We start from the raw sequence: 20,179 nt of genomic DNA, 5'->3' as shown, positions 1-20,179 counted from the left end.
CCACAATAGTACTCAAAACAGTGAACATGAAGGTAAGACAGGTAAATACCCATGGAAAAGGCTAAAGAGGGCTACATTGCTAAACATGGGTCCAGCCAATGTATGAGGCAGAGCTTAGTGAAGAAAACCACTGAATGCCATGTGACACCCACACAGATTTTTGTCATAGGAACATATCTGATGGCAGCTGTCATGATCTTACTAGTGGTATCCTGGTGTGAGGATACAGGGTGTTTTCATTACCTAGATCAAATAAGGTTGTCAGTCTGTTATGCAGGCTGACACCACAGCAATGCATCTTTATAAACGGACCATAGGAAGAAAGAAGCGTCTGCAGTGCTGCAACAAAGGACCAATATAAATATGTCACCATATGTTCTACCGAAACAAAAAAGAAGGACTTGCAAAACGATCAAAGAAAAATTAGAGAATGATTGTCCTATTATCCTCTTGAGAATTAACTCCAGTGACTGAACATTAATTAGATAAGCTTATCCCTGAAACAGTTAAAGGGTCAAGGTTCCATCATGGTGACTCAATTACTCCTAGGTGCTATCATATCCTCAAACATTAGGCTAACCAACAATTTAGTGACTGGACTGTAACAGCTTCACAAAGGTTTTTCTATGAATGTTGTAAGAAGACATTACTTTGTATGGCAGCCTCTCCGGTTGCCCAAGGTCAGATTTGTAGGTGTTCAGCTATCCTCGTGTGACATGTGGGTGTGCAAAAGAAATACTATGATTTCCTAGCAGGTGAGTAGGTTTATGTTCTTCGCTAACCGTCAGTGGCAGCATGTCAATCACTGAGCTGTCATGAAGCAGCTAACATGACATCCCAATTCTTTGAGGGTGTGCATACTTAGCAAGAAGTTAGCTCATCACTAACTGTACAGTAAAATTGAGCAATGTTAATGTGATGTGCAGCACTCGCTTCCTCCAGGACAGCAGGTCTTTCCTTGTTGTTAGCAGTTGTGGTCCTTCCAAAGAAGATGGAGCAGGTTTGAAAAACGGACATCCTGGTTATCCTTGATCTTCTGCCAAGCCCTCAAGATCAAAGGATTTTGAAAGAAGGCATAAATGAATGTCCCTATCAAGTCCCACATCAGGCCAATTCCTGTGAAACCAGTGCCCCTGCGCATCCAGGATGCTAACTGCTCATTTCTGGTGTTCATGTCCGTGGCAAAGGCATCTGTGTCTTTAAGGCTAAAGCCCTTGAGATGGGGCTAAGGACTTCCGGAACAATTTCATACTTTTGTGCAGAGGGATGTTATTCCTTTAGACATCATGCTGTAGTGCAGTTGATCCCTGTAATGTATGCGAAATAGAAGATCATGTTTAGCTATAAGGCCTACTAAAAAAAAAAAAAGTGAAAAATCTGTGAATCTCTGCTTTCACATGAAAACGAGAGCTGCAATATTGTTTGTGTAGATCATTTCCCTTATGAAATGTACTAATTCATTGTGTCACTGAAACCAAGCTATACCTAGCTAATGACCCCTAATAAGGGCAAACCCAGTCCTGGGTTGCTTGTGTTCTGGTTCAAGAAACTGGCCTGGCAGTTCAGGCTGGACTGTTCTCATTGGATAAGAGTCAAGACTGATATGCATATGGCTGGGTCCAAATTGAGGCGGCGGGGGGGTAAAAAATGATAGATTAAGATGTGGCCCGAGGGATTGTCAAAGCTGAGATTAATTCAAGCATCCCATCCATCCCTTTGTTTTTGATGCCCTAAGTGTGATGGGTATGCCCAGATGTGTGTCCTGTGCTCACTGTGCCTCAGGAACCAAGCCTTACCTAGCTGATGAGCCCCAGTAAGCGTGAAACCAGTCCTGAATTGCTTGTGGAGTTACAGACCAAAAAAAGTCTATCTGGCATGAAAAACCAATCCAGGGCAAGACTACTCTAGTCCAAGTAGCTTCTGGAACGATCAGGTTAATGAATACTTTTTGCTTATGAAACGTTCCACCGCTATACCTTCTATGAGAGAGTAAGCCTTCACTAGATGAGGACCATCATGATGAACTAGATCCTCAGACAGAATCAACGAGTATTTGAAACAGTCTATTAAGAACTAAGTTCATCAAGGCCTTATTCCTCCTTTTGAACTTTCTTCCTTCTCTTCTCTTTCATCATGTGACTTAGAGTGAAAGGCTGACCTAGTCTTAAAAGGCTGGAAGGCGTTACTCAGATGGAGAAAATGTCAGCAATAGTGACTTACCAGGCGCGTACTACTAGAGGATCTCATCTGGTGAGGAATGCTGGACGATCTAATCTGGTGAGGAATCGAACAAGATCTTCCTATTAAAGTGGAGGTAAATTACTTCCTCCTTGGCCTCAGACTGTTGTAGTTTGGACTCTTGCTCTAGGCAAGACTGCTGGTTAAAGGATGACAGTACTTTTGTTTGTAGTCGACTACGTCTTTCCTACAACAAGTCACAACTGTTGTCCCACCCAACCTTACCGGCTCACTAGCAGCACCTCACCAGACACACAATAGTAAAAGGTGATTTGTGGCAGCCTTTACACATGGACTTGAGAGTAAGACATCTCAGGGAGTGTCGTGGTTAAACGGAGATTACCCCTTTCTCACAGATATATCATGTCTCATACAAACACAGGCAATGACAAAGATACAGTAAAGTTTCAATAGTTTTTATTCAACATAACTGCAATTTGCGATAAGTTGCATGGGCTGCAACGATTAGGATAATGAATAATGCAAGGAACAGAATTGTGAAGACGAGAGTCATTATTACAAAGACCCCCACCATCTTGCAATGCATAGAAAGACATACGAGATGTAATATGCCCTAATACCCTAATGTGAAATGCCTAACCTCCTACCTAAAAGAGAGCTGGGTTTGTTAAACCTAATCTGCCAATACCATGTCCATGAAAGGAGCCCCCAACCCTTGTTACCTTGGAATGAGGTCTCTATCTCAGACTCCACAGGGACACAAAGACTGGGTCAGCGAAAGACGACTGCAGCATCGATATCAGCGATGGTGGCAATGCCCTCTTGTCAGAATCCCTCTGATTATCTGTCTAAAGTGTGATATATTTATACAGATCTTCAAGGACCCCTGACGTAGGTGTGTTCCCAAACAATAGATAACAGACATGCTTGGGACGGCAATTAATATAAACAATCCCTCGAAAGTATAGAGAGGGAAAATCCCTACGTGTGAACACCTACTGTTTGTTTGTCTTTGGTGCTTGATCTTGACGCCTTAGCGCGGTGACACTGAATATGTAACTCATAACAAGTGGCCTAACTCTAAACAAGGCAGCCATCTTAGAAGAAATAAATAATTAAATGTGCTAAGACAGAGCAAGCTAAGTAGGTTAAAAGTCACTAGGTGACGGGGGCACGAGTCCGCAAGCCAAAGGCTAAGCTAACTCCTGTTATCCCATTAAAAAGAAGTAGGATTCACTACACCCTCCCCATTGCTGTAACAGGTATGACGAAGGTATAGGAACCCAAACGCTAAAATTGCTCTGAACTAAAAGCTAAAAGCATTTAAAAAATCAGCTAAAAAATCTTTAAAATGTGTTAAGAAGATAGTAAAAACAATGTCACTAAAACACATACAGAGATGTTAATGTCAACCATGACAAGCACAGCGATCCAAAGAAAGTTAATTGAAGTGTACAATTTTAAAACGGGAATGGCAAATCAAATCATCAAATTATGTGCTGTACGCATGATCTTGAAGAGTGTCATCGAAGTCACCAACCAAGGACCTAAAAAATGAGTCAACATCATCTGATGTAAAATTGAGTGCTGGGCGGACAAACGGATCCACAGAGCAGTAGTGAGCAGTATTTCCTGGTGTAACGTAATCCGTTGCAGTGTCCTCATCCGTGGTAGATCTCAAAACTGAAGGCTCATAGGTGGCCTCGCCGAGCAAACTCAGTCTCAAGGGGCATGACCGTGTATGAACCCTCATCTGGGACATCAGCAGTGCGTGGTCCACAGGAGATGTCGGTGCAACAGCAAGACAGACCATAGGCAGATGTTCAAAGAGACACCATATGCAGCGGAAGACTGGTTGTACGCACCAGAGAAGGGGCCGAAATGACAATGACCAGTCATGCTCCAATTCCACCATCAAGGGTGCACCGAAGATCCGAGCCATGCGCTCACGGCACAGTGGAGTTGATGGGAGCGTCTCCGTTGCTCTGCGTAGCTGGAAAGAAACAACCACTGTGAATCAGAAGAAATAGCAGTAGTAGTCCGCCAATCAAAGCCAAAATAATTGGAAAGCCACCAAACACACTTGAAAAGAGCGAGTGGATGGCTGACGGGATGACTCCGAAGACAGTCTGGAAGATAGATACAAAACCAGACCCAACAGCCTTAAAGAAGTGAACAATCCCAGTAGTGCTTGAAACATTGAATATTCCGGATACCAGTTCCCCAAAGTGCTTGGGGAAGTTGGTATTTAATAGGGATTGTATCTCGGCTGATGATCTCGCAATCTGGAGAGCATACATCTCTTTTGCGGATGTCAAGGAGACCTGTTTTTGAAACAATAGCGCCTTTAGCCTGCTCAGCTTGTCATAGTTCACGTTAATAGTATCTATGTGGGGCCACATGTCAGATACTTCTATCTCTTGTGTGGGGGGAAACGAAACATGTCCACAACACGTAACGACCTTTGAGACCGAGATTGCGTAGGCAATTCATGGTCGCATACCGCAACAACTTTGATTGTTCAGTACCACATAACTTCCATTGGAAAGTACATGAAATACCGGGCAAATCAAAGGGACGGGAGTACCTCTCAACAAACAGGCCAAATTTGCGACCCCCGCATTGCAAAGACCGTGAAAAGACACCTGCTTGCATTTAATTGAATGACGAACAGCAGTCTCACATTCGCTTCCGCTAAGAAAGACCTCTGTTTCACCGTTCAGACATCTGTAGTCAAAGGGTAACTCCCACTCTTCCTTAATATAGCTATCGCCTAGTTGCTCGTACCGTCCCACTGCAAAATGTTTCAGGCAGCTCGAAAAACGAAGGGTCAAAATCGGCAAATTAATTATGCTATGTAAGAGCCAGATAGTTGAAGGACTCTCTGCTACCGTGAAGGGCAATTTATCTAACTTTTCTACGCGAAGCATGGTGAAACTAGCCTCCCTTTTAGCCATTGTCTGTTGTTCCTTGGAAAAATTAAAAGCCGTAAAGAATTCACTCCCGTTAATATACTTCCATGGAATACGGCCATTTTTCAGTGTCTGTAGTGTCCAACCCAGCTGCATGATGGAACGTAGCTGTGTTTGCCCATGATATAACCGGGACAAGTCTGTCTGAGTGATATCAATAGCAGACGTCACTATATTTGATAGGGAATATATCCTGTCGGACAGTGTATTCATGCCGTTGTCGACAACAGCTAATGCTTTTTCTAAATTTTCTTTATCCAATTGCCTTAAACGCGCACCAACCTCAATCTGGGAAAGTTTCCAAATTTCATTGTACATAGCATATAAAAACCTTTTTGAGTGCTGTTTCCTAGGACCCAGCAGAAAATCCTGCAAGTCTATATCTTCAGAAAGAGTGTTCAGATGTTTTTTTAACTGCGGCTAACATGTTAGTCTGTACCCATTGCTGGTACAGCTTACCCACATTGTATGTCGTAACTATACCTGTATGTTGACCCGATACAAAGCAAGGGTCTGGCCTGTTAATCGAAAAAAACCCTGAAGAGTTCAAAAAACATGCTTGACACTCATTTGTGTTAGTGGGCCATATTAACCACCCGCCGGGACTGCAAAGTGAAGAATTATAAGTACCAGCCTTAACCATTGCATCTAGCTTGTCCTCTGTGATATTGAGGAAGTATTGCCAATCTTTCAACTTTGCCGGGGTGGGGATACTGGGCGCATTCAAGTCTTTAATTTTTGCTAAGCCCAGACAGGATGTCTGCTGAATTGCGTCATTTAAGAAAATCATTTGTATAGGAATCAGGCATGCTCGGAACAAAGCCTCCCTACCCTGTATCTGCCAATCTTGTGTTCCCCATACACTTTTTAAATCAATGGTGCTATTCCAGTATTCATAACCTTCAACTGCGAGCCGGGAAACAAAAGGATCTGAATAAATCAGTTTTGTATCAGTTAGCAAAAGTTTCCTAAATTGTGCCAGAGGTATCTTAAAATAATATGACTCTGCTTTTCTTGTGTCATGCCCAGAAAAGTATGTAAATTTATCACTATAATACTGTGGGCTCCCCACCGGTGGTGTAGAACAGTGTTCCCACTGTGTGTAGTTTAATACTGGCCTGTATCTAGTGGCACAGTGTAGGTAGTACTGTCCCCAATTGTTATAGCGGAACATTTCCCCATAATTCATTGTATATTCATATAAATCATCACTTTCAAAAGTGGAATAGTCCTTCATTTCCGTTCCTTCCCGATCATCAGAGACAACATCAGGTGTAATTACATCAGTAATTGAAATTATGAATACGTATGGTATTTGAATAATTTCAGTAGGTCCGTATATATCGAATGGAACTTTGTCCACACAATCTCATCAGAAATCGGTATTGCTGTAATAATTACAAATCTCTCCGGACCTTATGTGAAGAATGATGTGGTGTTAAAACTTCATCAACAGGCTCCACATAGGAGCGATCAGGAATATAGTGACCATTTATAAGTAAAAAGAAAACAGTCATAAAACCAATCCATAAAAATAATGCAAAAAATGTCAAACAGAACCATATGTAGTTCCATGGGTATTTAAAATAGTTCTTCCTAAGCCATTGATACAGCTTACTACTTTTTGAAACATTGTCAATCACAATAGAGGATGAGTCTGATGAAAAATCATCAATGTCAATGAAATAGCCAGAGGCAGTCTCTGCAAACACGGGAGCCGGTGCACCATCCGTACTTTGGTCCACTTCACGTGGGGGCTCTTGATAGACAGGGTCATTAGTCTGTGATGTGTTTGTATAAAAAACAGCTAGAACTTGAACCGGGGTGGTCACTGAAGTAGTGACTGGAACCAACAGAAGCTCATTTTCAGCCTTCCCCATGGTCAAGGAGGTGTCTGGAACAGCAGTTGACATTGTTGCATAGTCTGTAGTAGTGATGTTCATCCTACTATGCAGATGTATGTCCTGTTGGGTAGTGAGAGGGGATCGGGAACCACCCAAGGGACCTCTCGGTCTACTGTGAAGGATCGGCCACATGGTGTAGTTTGATATCATCAATGGAGATGAATCTGTTTGTCTTAGAACCAGACAGTGGTGGTAAGATGGCAGTCCTGGTGCCTTTTATTCCCAAGACCGGTACAGGGGCTCTGTATGATGGACCGAATTCTTTCTTCACTGCGATCTTCTCACGAACCAGATCCCCAACTTTAGGAATCCAGCCAGTCAAAGTTTTCACGAAATCCCTTATTCCTAAGGTGGCAGCACTTGCAGATGATTTAGTATCACGAAATTGCTGAAGCTCCTGTAAAACAGTGAGACGTTCATTTATGTCAAATGGTGTTTTTTGCTGCCATCATACCAGGGGCATCAACATATGGGACGTATATATGTATCCCAAAGAGAACCTCATATGGAGTGCGTCGCCCAAGGACCTTTTTGGCAGATTATTCTATTCTCTCTGGACCCATATAGGTGATGCAACCAACTGCGGACTGAACCTAATACTTGAGCTGTTAAGGACTGCTTTAGATCACGATTCCGCCTCTACACGACCGAATTTCCCTCGGATGGTGTGGAGTAATGGAGTTCAACAACCATCGTCCCCATGGTATCCCTGAATGCCTTAGAGGCAAATGTAGGGCCCTGGTTCGAATGGAATGCTGCAACCGCATATGTATTGATAAAGATCGCAAGTCTTTTATAACAGTCCGGGCGTCAGCCGACCGCTGTGGCCATTCCCACAGGAATCTAGAATAAGAATCTACAGCGTCTAAAATGTATTTGTTTGCACCATCAGGCTGTAAGGGACCTCAATGATCCAGGTACACACACTGTAGTGGCCTGTTGGACAATAAGAGGGATGTCTGCGGTGGGCGTTTGATATTAGAACCCTTGATCTCCTGGCAAATGTCACAGCAAAGGACATACTGCTTTGTTCGTCTGCATAGACCAGGCCACCAGAAGTGTTTCTGTAGGAGTGTTATTGTGGCCTGTATACCAGCATGTGCAGAAGTGACACCCTCATGCGCTGCTTTAATTAGATCTAATCTCAGAATCTCAGGCCTTCATTGTGAATCACTCGATCTCCAACCCCAGGAATTGTTGTGTAAGCAACATTCTGCGCACTGATATGGTAAGTATAGTTCGTAGGGTACCCTTTAGGAAGGGGTTTGCCTGCAGCCCAAGCTTTAACGGCAATCAATATTTCATTATCCAATCTCGTCTGAGAACGAGTCACTGCAGCCATAGAAGCCATAGCTACTGCTGCTTTGTCCGCTTCATCAGCCACTGTATTACCAGCAACGTGTACTCCTACACGTTGGTGTCCCAATGTATGGACTACATGGACACGGCAGCTTATCCTTAAGATCAGCCACCCTCCCCCACAGTATTGTGTTTAATGGTGTTCGCTTTAGAATCTCTAAACCTGTTCAGTTTCCAATGAATGAGATAGTCATTGTATGACTGGACGCAGTAATAAGAGTCACAGACTATTAAAGTCTGGCAATCTGGCTCAGTATGTTCTAGCGCTAGAATAAGAGCTTTAAGCTCAGCCAACTGGGTTGCGCAGTCCCATAAGGTCTGCGGGTAGGATTGTGAGGGTGGAAAATTACATCTTTCATCACTCCGCTCACGGCTGCGCAAGCTGTCGAGTATTGATGTTTAGTACCTACAGTCGTTTGTGCTGAACCATCTGTGTATATGACAGGATGGTAGTTGTCTAGTGGCAAAATATTTAGAGGAGCGGGGTACTCCTGTTCGTACTGGAGAAATTCTTGTGTTGGATTTTTTTTATCAAAAACGTAATCGACATCAGTGGTGGTGAGAAACGTTGCCCATTGAATCCAACGTGGATGTAATGCTTTAGCGCTGGGAATGCTTGCTTTGGTGACAGCCTCTAAGGCCGGCACCGGGGAGACAACAATAATACGTTTCTCCAGGGCAAGTGGCCTCTCTTTTATGACGGCCATCTGAACTGCCGTCAGAATCCTTTCTGTAGGTGCAAAATGCTGTTCAGCATTGGAGTATAAATGTGATTTATATGCTATGGGTACCGTGTCATCCTCATTAAAGGTGACATAAGTACATCCAATGGCACCAGCAATTATTCTGATGACCACATTTTTTTTTATTGTCACATGTGTGCAAGTGTTTAGCTTCTAGCATGTCCCGTTGCATTTCCCTAAGGATGTGCGTGTGTTCAATTGTCCAGTGCCTGCTAGAAAATGTGGGAAGAAACCAAGTCATAAAGTGGCTTGAATGTATGTTCTGCCAAAATTAAAGAATCCGAGTAATGACTGGAGTTTCTTTAGTGAGTTAGGAGGGTGCAGTTGAGAACATTTTTCTAGAAAGTGTGGGGCCGGGCTTTTTCCCTCGTTTGATAGTTCATATCCCAGGAATAATACACTAAGAAAGGCTATCTTGCTTTTCTTAAAATTGAATTTGTAACCGAGATCTGCAAATCCCAAAATGATCCGATCGACACTCGCAAGATGAATGTCGAGGAAGTCGTCTGTGAGATGTATGTCATCCACATAGGATAACGCCTCAGAATCGATATCATGTAGTATTGATGTTAAATGGGCTGCAAATAGCCCTGGGCTATTCTTATAGCCTTGAGGTAAACGACAAAAGTGTTTCTGAGAGCCACATGAGAATGCGCTTAGGTCTCGACTTTCATGTGCTAAATTCTGGCCGAAGAATCCATTCGAAATTTCTAATGTTGTTTTATATTTTTTACACACTATATTATTTATTAGTGCCTTGCTGTGGGAATTCTGTATAGCATATGTACGTGTATGACTATTTAAGTGTCTATAATCAATGACTATTCTATATGGATGGTCTGGCTTTGCAACAGGGAATAACGGATTATTCACTGCAGATGTACAGGGCTCAATCACTCCCTGGTACTCAAGTTGGGCGAGTATTTCCCTCACCGGAGCTTTCACTTCATGTTTAACAGGATATTGTGGCTGCGGTTGGGGTGTAGACCTAGTGGGAATAACATGACAAGGAGACTCCTTGTCCCAACCTACATGATTGCGGTATAACGCAGGTGCTTGCGCTAAAACCCATTCAGAAGCATAGGCTTCTTTGTCTGCTTGCGGAACAAGATCGGAGAAAGAAGGCAAAACAACATCTTCTCCATGCATGAGCTTGCAAACGTGTTCAGGTGGCTAGTCTCTTTCGGGCAATAGGATATCACTAGTAAGTTCATCCCAAAATATCACACTAATAATGTGCTCCACGTCTCCCTCTTTTAAATCATAAACCCTATCAGGGGGAGTACGTGGCCATCCGCTGTTTCAACTGCGATGAAATCACTAGTTGCTGTTGCATCCAGATGATCTTTCAGACTCTGGTGACATATCGTGACCTCTTCCGCGCTGTCTAACAGAGTCACTGCCCACGTCTTGTTCCTCAACAGTGTTCTCAAGTATACTGGCATTTTTAGCTGTCAGTGCTGCCACTTTCTTCTTTTTAAACTGTGGCTTTTGCTGAGGAGTCCTTTGTTCTTTTTTAATGGTAGACTGCGGAGAGTCTTTCTTTTCTTTCACGTAACCAGGACGTCGATCTTGACGGCCCCCTCTCTCGCTACGTCTATCCGGTGCGTCCTGAAAGGAACGAGAGAGACGTGAATCAGTATATCTGTCTGGAGTTTTAATGTTCCCCCTATTTCTAAGATTATGGGGGTCATTACAACATTGGCGGTAAAAGCCGCTTACCGCCGTGCAGAACACCGCCAATACAATGCCGCGGCCGCGGAATTCCGCCACAGCTATTACGACCCACATCTCGAAATCCGACAAAGTTCAGACATCCACACAAGTCCGCCACACCAAAGGTCAGTGATAAACTGGCGAAAACAAAACCTCCACCGTCCGCCAACAGAAATACGCCCATGCTATCACGACCCACGAATCCACGCGAATACACACTCTTCTACAAAACACCGCCACATTGGACAATTCGAAACACACACCTGATACACATACACACACCACCCCCACACTCCCAATACAATATAAAACACACACCCACATCACCCACAAACCCTTACGACAACAAATCACGAACGAAAGAGACAGCCAGAGAGAGACAGCACCAGCAAGATCACTAGCATCCACAGGCACACAACACCATCACCCACACTACTTCCACGCACAAAACACCACACACCACTACATATCACCACACTTATCACCACATACACCACCCCACACATCACCTACACCACCCCATGGCACAGCAAAGACACCTCAGGTTCTCTGAGGAGGCGCTCAGGATCATGGTGGAGGAAATCATCCGGGTAGAGCCACAGCTATTTGGAGCACAGGTGCAGCACACCTCCATAGCTAGGAAGATGGAGCTATGGCGAAGAATAGTCGACAGGGTCAACGCAGTGGGACAGCACCCAAGAAATCGGGACGACATCAGGAAGAGGTGGAACGACCTACGGGGGAAGGTGCGTTCTGTGGTCTCAAGACACAACATCGCGGTACAGCGGACTGGCGGCAGACCTCCACCTCCTCCCCCACAACTAACAACATGGGAGGAGCAGGTCTTGACTATTCTGCATCCTGAGGGCCTCGCAGGAGTCGGTGGAGGAATGGACTCTGGTAAGTCAAATCTTAACTATCATATCCCCCACCCTACCTGCATGCTATCACAGACCCCCACCCTTGCCGCCTCCCCTATTACTCCAACTCCTCACAAATGTAATAACAACACAAACCCCCCATCCCAACACCAAGCCCTGCATGACACAACAAAGCATGGACACCCATCACTAAAGCATGCCCACTGCACATACCCATAACACCCCCCTCAACCATCATCACACAAGCCCACACACAGGAATGCTAGCACTGGGGTACACGCTCACCCACCCATTGCCCACCATGACACACACAGATGCAATAATCATGCTTTTATACCCCTGCAGGACCACTACCCAACGTCACCAGACAGGAGGGTCCAGACATCTCCACCCCACCCACAGAAGAGGCCCACAGCGATGACAGCTGCTCTGTCCAACTGGATCCAGATAACCAGCCCGGACCATTGTGGGCCTCGGGACAGTCAGTTCCCCACACCCAGTCACAGGCCACCACAGACCTTCCACCCTCTGGTAACTCCAGCACAGCACCCACCCAGCGGGCCCATACCTCCGTCCCCAGGACACGTAAATCAGCTGTGTGTCCACCACTACAGCGAACCCAGGATAACCCACCACCCCAACAACAACAGGGACCTGGGGGCAGTGGTAGTGGGCACACGGTCCAGGGGAGGGAGGCACAGGAACACAGGGGAACTGGGAGGGCTGCTGTGCGACATGGGGCGGACAGGCCTAGGGAACCCACTCTCCACGAGGCTCTCTCCTCTATCATGGGAGCCTACCACCATTCCCAGGAGACGATGGCAATGGTACTGGCCAAGTTTCAGGAGACCCAGCGCCTGCAGGAGGAACAGTATGTGGGCTTCAGGGAGGAATTCAGAACCATCAGCTCCGCCCTGGGCACCATCGTAGGGGGGCTGAAGGAGATACTTAACACCAGGAGGGACACTGTGGCACTGCAAGGGGCCCCTGACACTAGCATGGACGATGAACTGCCCACCACCTCCGCCGGCACTAGTGGACAGGGCGCACCGCCACAGGACCACCACACCAGCACCCCACCCCCTGCAGATGGAAAACCACCCCTCAAATGGTCCCTGAGATCCAGGAACAAGACAGAGCACGATGCCAAGACCCCCGCCAAGAAATGAGACCACCCTGATTGTCATCCTACTGTCCCACTTTGTCACCCTGTCCATATTGGAACTGCCCCAGCTCCACTTCCTATGCCCATATGGGTAATGCACCTGTGAGACTAATAGACTGGACTCTGCCACAGACATTCCTCCACCATCACCCCTCACCATTTTACAACCCCCCTCCAATATTGAGCACTTCAATAAACACCCTTGAACCACAAAACAATCTGGAGTCAGTCTGTGATTTCGAAAATGTGTATTAGCAATGACAGTGACAAAATGCGTTTTCAAATGTAATGTCAACATACCTATGTCACACATCTCAAGTCCATGAGGAATCTAAGCAGATGACACACGTTGTAAACCACACCTGTGAAACCGTAAGGGAAATGTACAACTCAGTTACCATATACTGGGTGAAATGGACAGACAGGATAGAGGTAGAAGTGTGAAAGTACTTGTAGTAGGCAGGAATGTGTTCTCACCTGTGTGTCACTGGAAATATTGCTGGATAAATGAGTCCCTGTTGTCAATGTCTTCTTCCTCTGCTTCCTCCTCATCACTGTCCACAGGCTCCACAGCTGCTACAAAACCGTCATCTGGACCATCCTCCTGCAGAAAAGGCACCTGTCGTCGCAAAGCCAAGTTGTGAAGCATACAGCAGGCCACAATGATCTGGCACACCTTCCTTGGTGAGTAGAATAGGGAACCACCTGTCATATGGAGGCACCTGAATCTGGCCTTCAGGAGGCCGAAGGTGCGTTCAATCATCCTCCTAGTCCACCCATGAGCCTCATTGTAGCGTCCCTCTGCCTTGGTCCTGGGATTCCTCACTGGGGTCAGTAGCCATGACAGGTTGGGGTAACCAGAGTCCCCTAATAGCCACACCCGGTGCCTCTGGACTTGACCCATAACATAAGGGATGCTGCTATTCCGCAGGATGTAGGCGTCATACACAGAGCCAGGGAACATAGCATTTACCTTGGAGATGTACTGGTCTGCCAAACATACCATCTGTACATTCATCGAATGATAACTCTTCCGGTTCCTGTACACCTGTTCACTCTGGGGGGGGGGTGGGGACCAGAGCTACATGGGTCCCATCAATGGAACCTATGATGTTGGGGATATGTCCAAGGACATAGAAGTCACCTTTAACTGTAGGCAAATCCTCCACCTAAGGGAAACCGATGTAGCTCTGCATGTGTTTCAGCAGGGCAGACAACACTCTGGACAACACGTTGGAAAACATAGGCTGGGACATCCCTGATGCTAAGGCCACTGTTGTTTGAAATGACCTACTTGCAAGGAAATGGAGCACTGATAGCCCCCGCACTTGAGGGGGGATCCCTGTGGGATGGCGGATTGCTGACATCAGGTCTGGCTCCAACTGGGCACACAGTTCCTGGATTGTAGCACGGTCAAACCTGTAGTTGATGATCAAATGTCTTTCCTCCATTGTCGACAGGTCCACCAGCGGTCGGTACACCGGAGGATTCCGCCATCTCCTCACATGTCCCAGCGGACGGTGCCTAGGAATGACAACAGCGACCGCAGAGTCAAACAACTCAGAGGTATGTACCCACAGTCTACACAGAACACCATTCATACACAAAATCTGGCCTGTATTTGTGTTGTGCGACAACGCCTAGGTCTGTGTGATGCAGTTGGTAATGAGGCCATGTGGGCCCCTGAAATGGCGGCTGCCTGACCTCTAAAGTGGGACAATGTGATGTGAGGTAACTGCGCTGGCTTGGTACACCGCCGCGGTAGGCAGTCGAAGACCGTGGCGCAATGCTGTATTGGTTAACATTGGACCCTATGGGTCCCAGGAGCCAATGACGATGTACGCCGGCAGTGATGGTACGCACAGCCGCGGACGTGACCGCCATTTTCTATCTGTTGAATCACTCGATACCTGATCTTCGACAGGAGAGGACCTACACTGCAAGTGCTGCTGTGACCTCGGTCTGGAAGAGACAATGGCTCGTGCGTCTGGGGAAAGGGCCCCTGCCTTCACTGCAGAGGAGATGGAGAAGCTCGTGGACAGGGTCCTCCCCCAGTACACGCTACTCTACGGTCCTCCAGACCAACAGGTAATTACACAGGGAGCACGTTGTATGGGCTATGCCTGTGTGGAGAGGTCTGGTTGTAAGAATTAAGGGGGCACAGTTTTGCGTGCATGAAGGGTTGTGAATGCATGTGCCACATTGCAAGGGTAGGGATGTGGGCCACTCACTTCGACAGTGCTGTTGGTAATGACTTCTCTTCTTCCCCTGTACATGTCATGTAGGTCAGAGCCCACCAGAAGAAGGATATTTGGTGTGCCATCGCCAAGGACGTCCGGACCCTGGGGGTCCACCACAGACGGAGTACCCACTGCCGTAAAAGATGGGAGGACATTCACCGCTGAAGCAAGAAGACGGCGGAGGCTCAGCTGGGGATGGCCTCCCAACGTGGGAGGGGTGCCCGTCGAACCATGACCCCTCTGATGTTCCGGATCCTGGTGGTGGCCTACCCTGAGTTGGATGGGCGCTTGAGGGCATCACAGCAGACACAAGGGGGTGAGTACAACATCATTCAGCGGACTTTGCGCGCAGTGATGGTGTCTGGGTGAGGGAGGAGGGCTGTGTGTTTCCCTAGGCCAGGGCGAGTTCCGTAGGCCCCTCCGTAATGCAGGCCATGTGGCACCCCACCCCACCTCTGTAGAGTGCCAAGTACAGGTATACATGCCCCTGTGTCATCTATGTGTGCAGATGTCGACCATAGCCATGTAGGACATATCCCCGGAATTGCATCTGTAGATCCCAACAGCGCGACGTAGTGCAGGGGGCTGCTGTGTCTGTCTTGTCCGCCAACAGTAGCGGTAAGCCATGCACTCAACCTGTCTTTCTTCTGTCGTCCCCCCCCTTTTTGTGGTGTCCCTGTTCTTGTGTGCCTCAGCATCATCAGGCGGAGGTACAGTGGCACCGGAGCACGAGGGAGCTGAATCCCACATGGCCATGGAGGGCCACACCACGGACTCGGAATACACCAGTAGGACGGAGGGCGAGGGGAGCTTCACGGCAGGGACAGGATCAGCAACCATCGACACGGACTCGTCCTCCAATGGGAGCTCCCTTGTGGTGGCAGCAAAATCTGTGCCCCCCACTTCTACAGGTACAGCCGCCACCCCCCCACCAGCGCCGCCCTCCCAGCAGCCCCTCAGCCTTCGCCCTGTGCCTGCTCACCCAGGAGGGTGGGCATCACCTTCGCCCCAGGCACTTCAGCCCCTGTCACCTCTGCTGCCCTCAGTGAGGAGGCCATTGACCTCCTCAGGTCCCTCACTGTTGGGCAGTCTACCATTTTGAATGCCATCCGGGGTGTAGAATGGGAATTGCAACACACAAATGCATTCCTGGAGGGCATTCATTCTGGTCTGGCTGCCCTTCATCGAACCCTGCAAACTTTGGCCTCAGCACTGATGGCAGCCATTGACCCTGTGTCTAGCCCCCCCCCCTCCAAATTCCTCCACCCAGACCCAATCCCCTGTACCCCAGCCTATCCCAAGCACACCATCAGACCAGCCTGCACACACCTCACCACACAACGGAAGCTCAGGCAAACATAAGCACCACACATCCCACAGGCACTCATGCAAGCATCACACACATACAGACACACCAACATCCACTGCCTCCACTGTGTCCCCCTCCACGTCGTCTCCCTCCTCCCTCCCAGTCTCGTCTACACTCTCACCTGCATGCACTACCTCTACAGCCACTACGTCCCGCACCAGCACACCCACCACACCCCGCTCACGTGCACTCACCACCCCCACTCCCATTTACACGTCCCGTGTCCTCTCCCAGTGTGTGTGTGATGCCCCCTCCGATGATACACAAACGCAGGCACACACCCACCCAACAGCCATCCACCTCACGACAGCCTCCAGTGCATGCACCTTCACCCAAAATCACCAAACGTACACCTCCTACAACCACTACCTCTTCCTCCACACCCAAACCCCCTCCAGCTACCCGTCCCAGTGTTCCTAAGAAACTTTTCCTGGCCAACCTTGACCTCTTTTCCACCCCCCCACCAACTCATAGGTCCCGTACTAGCACCTCAGCCAAAACATCGCCGGGACCAGTGTTGCCTGTTACAGGTATGTGGAGTGCACCGGCCATTAGGCCAGCCAGTGTGGCACGGAGCCACAGCACAGCCAGTCCCCCCCCTGTGAAGCACCAGAAGTTGGACAGTGCCCGGCGGGAGAGGGGGAAGACTCCAGCCAGCAAAGCCGCTCACAAGGGTCCCGGGGGTAGTGTCGACTCAGCTGTGACTCCTCCCAAGGTGGGGAAGGGGTAGAAGAAATCTCCAAAGTCTGGGAGGGGCAGCACGGCGGAGAAGACCGCCATCATCCCCGCTGCCCAGGAGGCCACCCCAATCGTCACTGGACAGGAGGCCACCACCAGAGTCACTGCCAAGGAGGCCAGCCCAAGCATCACTGGCCAGGAGGCCACAGCCGGAGTCACTGCCCAGGAGGCCAGCCTAATCGTCACTGGCCAGGAGGCCACCGCCAGAGTCACTGCCCAGGAGGCCAGCCCAATCGTCATTGGCCAGGTGGCCACCGCCAGAGCCACTGTCCAGGAGGCCATCCCAATCGTCACTGGCTAGGAGGCCACCGCCAGAGTCACTGGCCAGGAGGCTACCGCCAGAGTCACTGGCCAGGAGGCCACCGCCAGAGTCACTGCCCAGGAGGCCAGCCCAATCGTCACTGCCCAGGAGGCCACCGCCGGAGTCACTGCCCAGGAGGCCACCGCCGGAGTCACTGCCCAGGAGGCCACCGCCAGAGTCACTGCCCAGGAGGCCACCGCCAGAGTCACTGCCCAGGAGGCCACCGCCAGAGTCACTGCCCAGGAGGCCACCGCCAGAGTCACTGCCCAGGAGGCCACCGCCAGAGTCACTGCCCAGGAGGCCACCGCCAGAGTCACTGCCCAGGAGGCCACCACCAGAGTCACTGCCCAGGAGGCCACCGCCAGAGTCACTGCCCAGGAGGCCAGCCCAATCGTCACTGGCCAGGAGGGCCCCGCAAGCCACAGCCCAGCTGACCCATGAAGGACCGCCAAACACAGGCCTGCTGGGCAATGAAGGACCGCCTTGGCAAGCACAGCTGAACAGGCCAGGGACCGCTGAACAAGGCAAAGACCGCCATGGAAAGCACCGCTGAACAGGTCAGAAACTGCCAACTCAAGCACCGCTGAACAGGTCAGAAACTGCCAACTCAAGCACTGCTGAACAGGGAAAGCACAGCTTAACAGGTCAGAAACTGCCAACTCAAACACCGCTGAACAGGGCAAAGACAGCCATGGAATATACCGCTAGCCCATTAGCGGCAGGGGCGGTTACGCAACAGGGACCGTCACGGGGTGAGTGCTGCACTCTGGGCACCAGTCCCCCTCCAGAACCAGTTTAGACATGCACCCACTCCGTTTGTCCTGCACAGGATGAAGCACTCTGGGCACCAGTCCCCCTCCAGAACCAGTGGAGACATGCATCCACTCCGTCTGTTTTGCACAGGATGAAGCACTCTGGGCACCAGTCCTCCTCCAGAACCAGTGGAGCCTGTAATCCACTTGAGAGACTGTGGCTTTGCACTCCCCAGGATGGTATAGTGGGCAACCCACCCACTGTAGAGACTTGAGAGACTGTGGCTTTGCACTCCCCAGGATGGTACAGTGGGCAAGCCACCCACTGTAGAGACTTGAGAGACTGTGGCTTTGCACTCCCCAGGATACATCAATGGGCATGGAGCCCCCTCGTGGATCTAGTGTGGTGCACTCATCCGGCTGAGGTGCCCCGCCTTCCCTGCCCCCTGAGGTGCCTGTTGTATTTCTATCTGATGCCCCTGCAGTGTTCTCTCCGTTTTGATCAGGTATCTAGTGTGGGCCTCGCACATGCATTTTGGGCCCATTGGTCCACGGACAATGAATGGTGCATTACCTGCACTACTAATCGTGGTGTATATTTTGTTTAATGTGTATATATATATATATATGTATATATTTGGTTACTGTATTTTGATATATTACAATGGTTCAACTCATTTCCTTTTGTCTTTGCATTCTTCCGGGGGGGGGGGGGGGTGTTTGGGGGTTGTTACTGTAATGTTTGGTTATGCATTGGTGTGTGTGTTGTAGTGGGTGAGGGTCGGGGTGGGGGTTGTGATGTTGGTTGTGTGTGTCCCTGTGTTTCCCCCCCACCCCCTATGTCGTAGGTGCAGTACTCACGTGGTCTTCGCAGACGGCGTTGTTGATCCTCGTATAAGAGCAGGAAGACTATTGCAGGGAGAATATAGAGTTCCGGCTCCATGGCGTCCGGATTCCTCGTGGGGTGTGTAGAGGTGAGCGTTTTCCCTGTGAAATGGCTGTTTCCGCCGTGTTTTTATCTACGGTGAATCCGCCCCGGAAAAGGTGGCGGATTGGTAGGTTGTGATACTGTGGGCGGTACATTGTCCTCCGCCTGTCTGTTGGCGGTGACCGCCGCGCTGTTTGTCTGTACCGCCGTGGTGGTCGGAGTGTTAAAGTGGCTGTCTTTGTTGGCGGTTTCCGCCACGGTCATAATTCCAATTTTTTTCCGCCGGCCTGTTGGCAGTTTTACCGCCGCTTTAACACCGACCGCGAGGGTTGTAATGACCACCTATATCTCCTTTCTGAGTTCTCCAGGTGTGGAGAATCAGCTCTCTTATTCCTTCTTTCTTTGAAATCTTTTTGTTTGTCCCAGCGCATCTTCGAGCACTCTTGTGCCTGCTTTGTACCCTCCTTATGGGTGGTACCTTGTAATTCCAATTTCTTTGGTTTGGCTCCCAAACTATCCCGTCCTATACTGGTATAGGCATTGGAAATTATTTTCAGTAGCTCTCTCTCTTGTTCCTGGTGTGGAGTTTCCTGGAGACGCTGGCTAATTGCCAGTGCTACAGTTTCCCCTTTAATGTTACTGAGTATTATTGAGGATACTGAGTCAAAGTTACGCATTAATTTCATCCCCAAATCCAGGTCCGGTGCAGCCCCATGCTCATTTTGTATTTAACACTTCTGGTAAATTGGCAAGTGTCGGGGTACCATGTGTGGTAGTATATATGGCAGCAAAAACTGTAACCCATGTGGCACAGTCATCCACCGAGGGAACCATCCCAAAGGGCAAGCACATAGTGAGCAGTCTATGTTTTTCCTGTTGTCCCATATGGGGATACACAGCTTCCAGCTGATT

The 20,179-nt window shown here is 48.7% G+C and overlaps 1 protein-coding gene across 1 annotated transcript in view; it reads right to left on the bottom strand.

The window, feature by feature from the left end:
* The window catches only part of PHLPP2 (PH domain and leucine rich repeat protein phosphatase 2), a 624,424-nt gene that overhangs the window by 382,758 nt on the left and 221,487 nt on the right, over positions 1–20,179 (bottom strand). The window lies entirely within an intron of this gene.

This window comes from Pleurodeles waltl, chromosome 12 (assembly GCF_031143425.1).
Source record: "Pleurodeles waltl isolate 20211129_DDA chromosome 12, aPleWal1.hap1.20221129, whole genome shotgun sequence".
In the NCBI taxonomy this organism is placed as follows: Eukaryota; Metazoa; Chordata; class Amphibia; order Caudata; family Salamandridae; genus Pleurodeles; species Pleurodeles waltl.
This window is presented reverse-complemented; position numbering and strand designations above follow the sequence as displayed.